Below are 7336 nucleotides of genomic sequence, written 5' to 3' on the forward strand. Positions count from 1 at the left end.
TTTAATTTAGCATTTTGCAATGGAGCAAATTTTAATAATATGTGCTATATGTAGCATTTTATCTTATTTTATGCTAAAAATAGCATAAAAAATACAACATGCAATGGAGATGCTCTAACATAGTGCAAAATGGTTGTCATCGTTTTTCAATTTTAATGGACTCCTTTTATTAAGGAATTACAAAAAAGAAGAAAATGGATTCCGTATTTTTATAATTTCTAAAATTTGTATTTGATCTACTTATAGTGAATTCAAAAAATAAACTATAAGATCGACAAGTGTCAAATGTCAATTGAAAATCAATAAAATATCAATTAAAATCAACAAAATTTGTTTTTTTTTTATTTTTGTACACGAAACAATTCAAAACTAGATTAAGCTTGGTGCTAGAAATGGAAGCAATCCAGGACCAAAATACTCTTCAGAATATTCAAAATATGAACCAAACCAATGAACAACAATTATAATAAGTAGACAAGGATAAATTAAGTCATCTTTTTCCATCTATTTACAACTTGATCTCTTATATTGTTCTGTTAATTACAGCTTCTTGATTTGGTTCAACCTGCAACAAAATTTGTATGAAATTTCTCCAGTTCATGTAACTTGTTCTTTGTGAATATTGCGTTGCAAAGCATTTCTTCCATATAGCATTATAAAATGTACAAAGGAAAAATGCACAGCCCCTTCATCATCCATTCTAGAAGAAGCAACCACAAAACAAAACTATGTCACATGTTTCTGAATTCTGTTCACATTATAAATACCATTTGCATACCTTTATTTTAGTAATAAAACACCAGAAAAAGAAAAATATCACTATAAACAAGAAGAATGTCAAATATACTTCTCACTGCTACTACTCACACCTCCAAAAGACATCAGCCAGATTTGAAACAGAACAAAACCACAGATAACTAAAGCAAAAGGCAATTAAATTCATGAAATTAATTGCAGCAACATAGTGAAAATGATTTATCAACTAAATGATAAAGGGGTAATAAATTTAATAAAAAAAATTACAAATCAAGATACAAAATTTTGTTTCAATTTACAGGTAATGGAAACAATAAAGAAAATATTTGGTGTATAAAAATCATAATTAAACGAAATGTAATTTTTTGAAATTTCAAAGAAATGAAAAAAATTAATCAAACCCAGATAATTCTTGCCTTGAAAAATTTAATATATAAACTTAGAATTACAGATCGGGCAACAAGCCAACAACCCAGAACACACTTGCACAAGTGTGCGTTCGCACACCGAGTGCAGCCCCCCGAAAAATCAATTTCTGGGGTTTTCCTTCCAACCCGACATGTTAAAAACATAACCACCTCCAAAACCCATATCTCGGTTTATGCTAAAACGTTATAAACAATCCAAAAACGTCAAATTCAATCCTAAAACACAATCTCACTAAAACAGCCATATATATTCGAATTTATCACCAATTCTCGAGATGTTTACCTTAAAAAAGCGTAGGATTGATAGAGCTCTCGATGCTGAAGAAATCGCCGCTAAAACCGCTTGAATCGGACGTCGAACGGCGAAACGGCGGCGAAACGACGGTATCGTCGATATTTCTCAATCTCTCTCTCGATTCTTCTTCTGTGTCTCCTGATTCAATCTTCTTCCTTTATATATTTTGGCTAAGTGCCATTTTAATCCTTGTTCTTTTTGTTTATTATCATTTATCCATTAAACTTTTTTTTCGTATAATTTAGTCCATAACTAAGTCGTTAACTTCTTTTATTACGACTTATACGTATTATTTATCCGATAAATAATACGAAACTCGATATTAATACTTTACCATCAAAATCTGAAATTTTTATTTTCGACACAAAGTGGCTAAATTACCAATTTGGTCCATGTACTTTATTTTGGACTTTTTTGACACTTTTTCTTTTAATTCCAATTCTAACTTTAGAATTAAAATATAATCGTAATTTCCGCATAATTTATTTTGCCGAAACCGACCTACTTGAATTTTATTTACTGTACTTGTATCAAAAATCTTTCCGATTTCGCCACTCTAGCGAATCCAAACTGGACACGTTTTCCAATTAGCTAATTAATTATTTTGGGGTATTACATTCTTCCCCCCTTATAAAAATTCGTCCTCGAATTTTCATAAAACTTGTTGGAACCTTAAAATTGTTCTTATATTTTACTTGACGTCCATTGGTATGTTTCAATTGCAGCTTTTTCTCTTACTTAACTCGTAGCTTTCCATGTACAGCTATAACTTCATACTTGTCGCTAATCGATTGTCTATCCAACTCATAATAGCTGCTTGCTGTTATGTCGTTGAGAATTCCCTTACTGGTACCTTCGTCTCATCTATTATCTTTCCCGGAATAGAATAGTCTTTGGACGTACTCTTGATGCCGTAGTCATTGCTACCTGGTTGTCACTAATCATTGTCTAATGTTTTCTCGTTCCATCATTTCATTCTTAGTAGCCATGGGGTTGCTACTCGTCTCCTTTATACGTGAATAATCACGACGTGTCGACTCCATTCTTAATGACGTAATTACTTTATTCATACTTCTATGAGTATTTTCCTTTGTAATCACAATCTACGGCTTTTAATCTTTGCTATCTTCTGTGTTGTCATTTTTCTTCCTTAATTGGTTATCGTCGTTTCTTATTTCTCTCTACCGTTATCTGACACTTCGCTCCTCATTAACTAATCTCTTTCAACTTGCACCATGTCTAACACATCCACTGTTCCTTAACATAGCTAACTTGATACATCCTTCACTATCTTCCATCTCTCCTTCTGTTGCTTCCTTAAGCTATCGTGAACTTCACATCGTTCTGTTGGTCGTGATCCTTTATCCTTTATCATTGTCTTTAACGTATCATTTCACGTTACTTTCGATCATATGGTTTGTACAGTTGCCCTTGTTTACTAGTACTACTCGTATTCTTATCCTCTTCACTTCCCTCTAGTTGCTCCTTTGAGGTTCGCCTCGAATCTCTTATTGATTTTTCAGTCAACGATGTTCTTCCTTTATGTCATTTTAATCTTCGACTGATTTAATAAATTTTTGATATCTGATGTGTCTTTAATATTTAACTTTTTTAAGAATCCTTCTTTCTGACTAACCTTTACCTAACTTCATCTTTCACTTTCATCCTTAACGGATTCAGTAGATCCTTAATAACTTATTTACTTGCTTAATCGTCATTCCTTCTTACTGTTTAATCAACTTCCTCTTTTATCTTACACTGCAGTTTCTTACTCTCAATTAAATTCACGACTTTATTTGCACTCATTAAGATACTATCTTAGTACTGATTGTAACTGTTTCTTAGCTTATCTTTATTCAGTCCCGCATCTCCTCCTTGAAGTGTTTTCCGATTATTCTTAACATTTTAGATTGTACTTGACTTTGTAACTCCCATAATTAGGGATTAGTTTTAATTTTTATCGTCCTATACGCCTTATGTCTCCTTTAGCATTTAAAACATGATTCTAATTGTCCTTTAAACAATTTGATTTCTCTGTACTAGTATCGACCTTTGTCCTTTACTTATTGTATCCATTACGTCCTTCCTCTGTTTATAGCAATTTTATTGCTGCTGTTCTATTCTGACAATCTTTCTGATATATATCTAGAACTTTCCATTTCTCTATTCACCTTACTAAATTTCGAGGGTAAACGTGTTTCCCATTACACTTCCTTTCGTATTATTCACCATTCTTACGTTTACTGATACATATGCCTATACGTGTGCCGTTTTCCTTATACTAGAATTTTATAACTTACCTCTTCTCCTTTTCTGTTAACGCAACTTATAACTCTTAATGCTAATATTAGTAATTTCGTTTAATACCAGTCAAATGACATCATTTATCTCTTGATCTATTTAACTTCAAATCTTTGCATTTTACAAGATTATCTTCTTCATCGTTCGTATCCCTCCTCTTTCTACTTATGTATCTTCAAACACTAATATTGATAGGGTTATATATCCTTTAAATATCACTTGATATTCATCATTCATATTATCGTTCTTCATACTTTTAATCTCTCTCCTCCAATATGTCCCTCGATTGTTACGTTACTTATCTCGACATAAGAATAATCATTATACTCTTCATCTTTGCGTATTCGCTACGTTTCTTTCATCTAACATGACTCTCTGTCATTTCATTTTTTTATTCTATCATGAGGATAAATACTATACCCTTAAATATTGCCAGCGCATCACATCTTAACTGCGTATGTTCTCCTGCGATATCTCCTTATTCACATTCTCCTTTAGCTTCATTAGCTTTGTTGCAAGTAATTGTTAACATGGCTTTATTCTATTATTGGGGTTTATATTATATGTCTTATTCTTATTTATTTTTTAAGAATCTTTTATCGAACCCTGGTTCTCGTATTTGAGAAACGTATACTATCTTTAGCGTTTTCCATTATCGTTGCCCACGTAAAACGTCGAGATAAAACTTCATTCTTTAAATTATCGGGGTCCTTAATCGTTTTTAGGGTCTAATATTCGAAATTACTTTAATCCCGCTCAATTAGGGTAAAAAGCTCAATTTGGTCCCTGTGGACCCACTGTGCGGGCGCAGAACACTGTCCGTCTGCACAGTGTAGTGCGCGTTCGCACACTTCAGTGTGCGTTCGCACACTTCGGTGTGCGATCGCACATCGAGTGCAGCCCCCCAGAAAATCAATTTCCGGGGCTTTTCGTCCAACCCGACATGTTAAACACATAACCACCTCCAAAACCCATATCTCGGTTTATGCTAAAACGTTATAAACAATCCAAAAACTTCAAATTCAATCCTAAAACACAATCTCACTAAAACAGCCATATATATTTGAATTTATCACCAATTCTCGAGATGTTTACCTTGAAACAAAGCTTAGGATTGATAAAGCTCTCGATTCTGAAGAAATCGCCGCGAAAACCACTTGAATCGGACGTCGAACGGCGAAACGACGGTATCGTCGATATTTCTCAATCTCTCTCTCTCGATTCTTCTTCTGTGTCTCCTGATTCAATCTTCTTCCTTTATATATTTTGGCTAAAGTGCCATTTTGATCCTTGTTCTTTTTGTTTATTATTATTTATCCTTTAAGCTTTTCTTTCGTACAATTTAGTCCATAACTAAATCGTTAACTTCTTTTATTACGACTTATACATATTATTTATCTCCGATAAATAATACGAAACTCGATATTAATACTTTACCATCAAAATCTGAAATTTCCATTTTCGACACAAAGTGGCTAAATTACCACTTTGGTCCCTGTACTTTATTTTGGACTTTTCTTGACACTTTTCCTTTTAATTCCAATTCTAACTTTAGAATTAAAATATAATCGTAATTTTCGCATAATTAATTTCCCGAAACCGACCTACTTGAAGTTTATTTACTGTACTTTTATCAGAAATCTTTCCGATTTCGCCACTCTGGCGAATCCAAACTGGACATGGTTTCCAATTAGCTAATTAATTATTTTGGGGTATTAGAATATCTCCCAAACCGCCAGAAACCATAAGATCTCATATAACTTCTAGTATTGACCTCTATGAATAATGCTCTGCCATTGAATCATAAAATCCTCGAAATTACCCGGGAAAATCCAAACTAAGCCAAGTTTCTGGAGTATACCACACCACACACTCCTAGCAAAGTCACAGTAAATAATAATGTGGCTCTGCGTTTCCACGACACCACAAATAGAACAAAATGAATTTTCCACTGGGATAATAGACCGTCTTGCTTGAAACTTGAGTGATGGAACTCTATTATGCAAAGCAAGCCAAAAGAAGAACTTAATACGTGGAGCAGCTAGTGATTTCCAAACAACCTTAAATGATGAATTTATTTTCTCTCGTTGCACCATTACACTCCCCACATTTCTCCTTGTAATCATTAAATCAAAATTATGAACAGCTTCCATGGAAATATTACCGATGACAACATCAAGGACAGCAAATCCGGCCTGAGTTGCATCTAAAACCACGTTTGACAGCTCCCACAGCTTCAATGGCAACATTACCGATGACAGCATCAAGAACATCAGCTCCGGCCTGAGTTGCATCTAAAACCACGTTGACAACTCCCAAAGATTCCATGGAAACATTACCAATTACACCATCAAAGACAATAGCTCCAGCCTGAGTTGCATCTGAAACCACGTTGACAGCTCCCACAGCAAGTAAAGAAGCAGCAACTCCGGACTGAGTTTCATCTAAACCCACACTGACAGCTCTCTTCGCAACAGTTAAGAAAGGATCAACTTTCTCCACAATAGTTGAGGAAGCAGCAGCTCGGCCATTCTGACCAGTTTCATGAACCTAGCGAGTCCGACTTTCAAACCTCTTGACCTGAACTTTACCCGCAATAGCTTTGCAAAATGAAGTTGATGTAAAAAATCCAGAAGCCGAATTCCAATAAACCTCATCATTCTGAACCAAAGTCATATCAAGTTTATTGAATAAAGATTGGAGCTATTGCAGCAACAAAGTCTTTGAATCCCGTAGACGACGTCTCCATCTCCCACCATAAACCCAAATATCATTAATAGTTGCATGTTTCTGATTTGAGAGAATGTATAAACAAGGGCATAAAAGCTTAGCCGGCCCATTAGCAATCCAATTATCATTCCAAAGCAAAATAGAATTTCCCACACCCACGTCATAACTAATATTCGCAAAGAAAATTCTCCGAACAATTTCATTCAAACAACAGAACTTTTGAATACCCTTCCAAATAAATGAGAATTTTGTTAAATTCTCATTATGTAAGCAGCCCCAACCATCAATAGATAAGCAAGTAGAAATAACATTTAACCAAACCGAACAATCTCTATTAGTCCTTAAGTTTCACACCCATTTGGGTAGAAGACTTTGATTCCTCCTATAAAGATTAGTGATGCCCAACCCTCCCTTCTTAAAATCTTGACAAACTTTCTCCCACGAGACCTTGCTAAGAACCCGGTTAGAGATATCTCCTTTCCACAGAAAATGAATCATGTAAGATTCCAGTTTCTTGGAGACCGCGATAGGCATATGCTATGAATAGCCATGAAGTAAACTAGAACGCTAAAAAGGACATATTTAATAAGAATTAATCAACCCGTCGGAGATAGTATATTCCCTTTCCACAAAGCTAAACGAGACTTGAACTGATCCACCACATGATCCCAAGTCCTCAGAGTTAGTTTTTTATCAGATAAAGGAAGTCTCAAATATTTAATTGGGAAAAAATCAATCTTGCTTTCAACTATTTCCGCAGCTAACGAAAGATCAATCTCTGAAATATTAATTCCTATAATGGAGCTCTAATGGAAATTAATAGTCA

At 34.4% G+C, this 7336-nt stretch overlaps 1 long non-coding RNA gene across 1 annotated transcript; it reads right to left on the bottom strand.

Annotated features, from left to right (window-relative positions):
* Positions 1-393: 393 nt before the first annotated feature.
* LOC130015026 (uncharacterized) lies at positions 394-1593 on the bottom strand. The gene is made up of 2 exons (XR_008790028.1): positions 1468-1593; positions 394-700 (listed from the first exon to the last, which is right to left on the bottom strand). It is a non-coding gene; the product is annotated as an uncharacterized LOC130015026 (long non-coding RNA).
* Between the last annotated feature and the right edge of the window lie 5743 nt (positions 1594-7336).

This window comes from Mercurialis annua, linkage group LG1-X, assembly GCF_937616625.2.
Source record: "Mercurialis annua linkage group LG1-X, ddMerAnnu1.2, whole genome shotgun sequence".
NCBI lineage: Eukaryota > Viridiplantae > Streptophyta > Magnoliopsida > Malpighiales > Euphorbiaceae > Mercurialis > Mercurialis annua.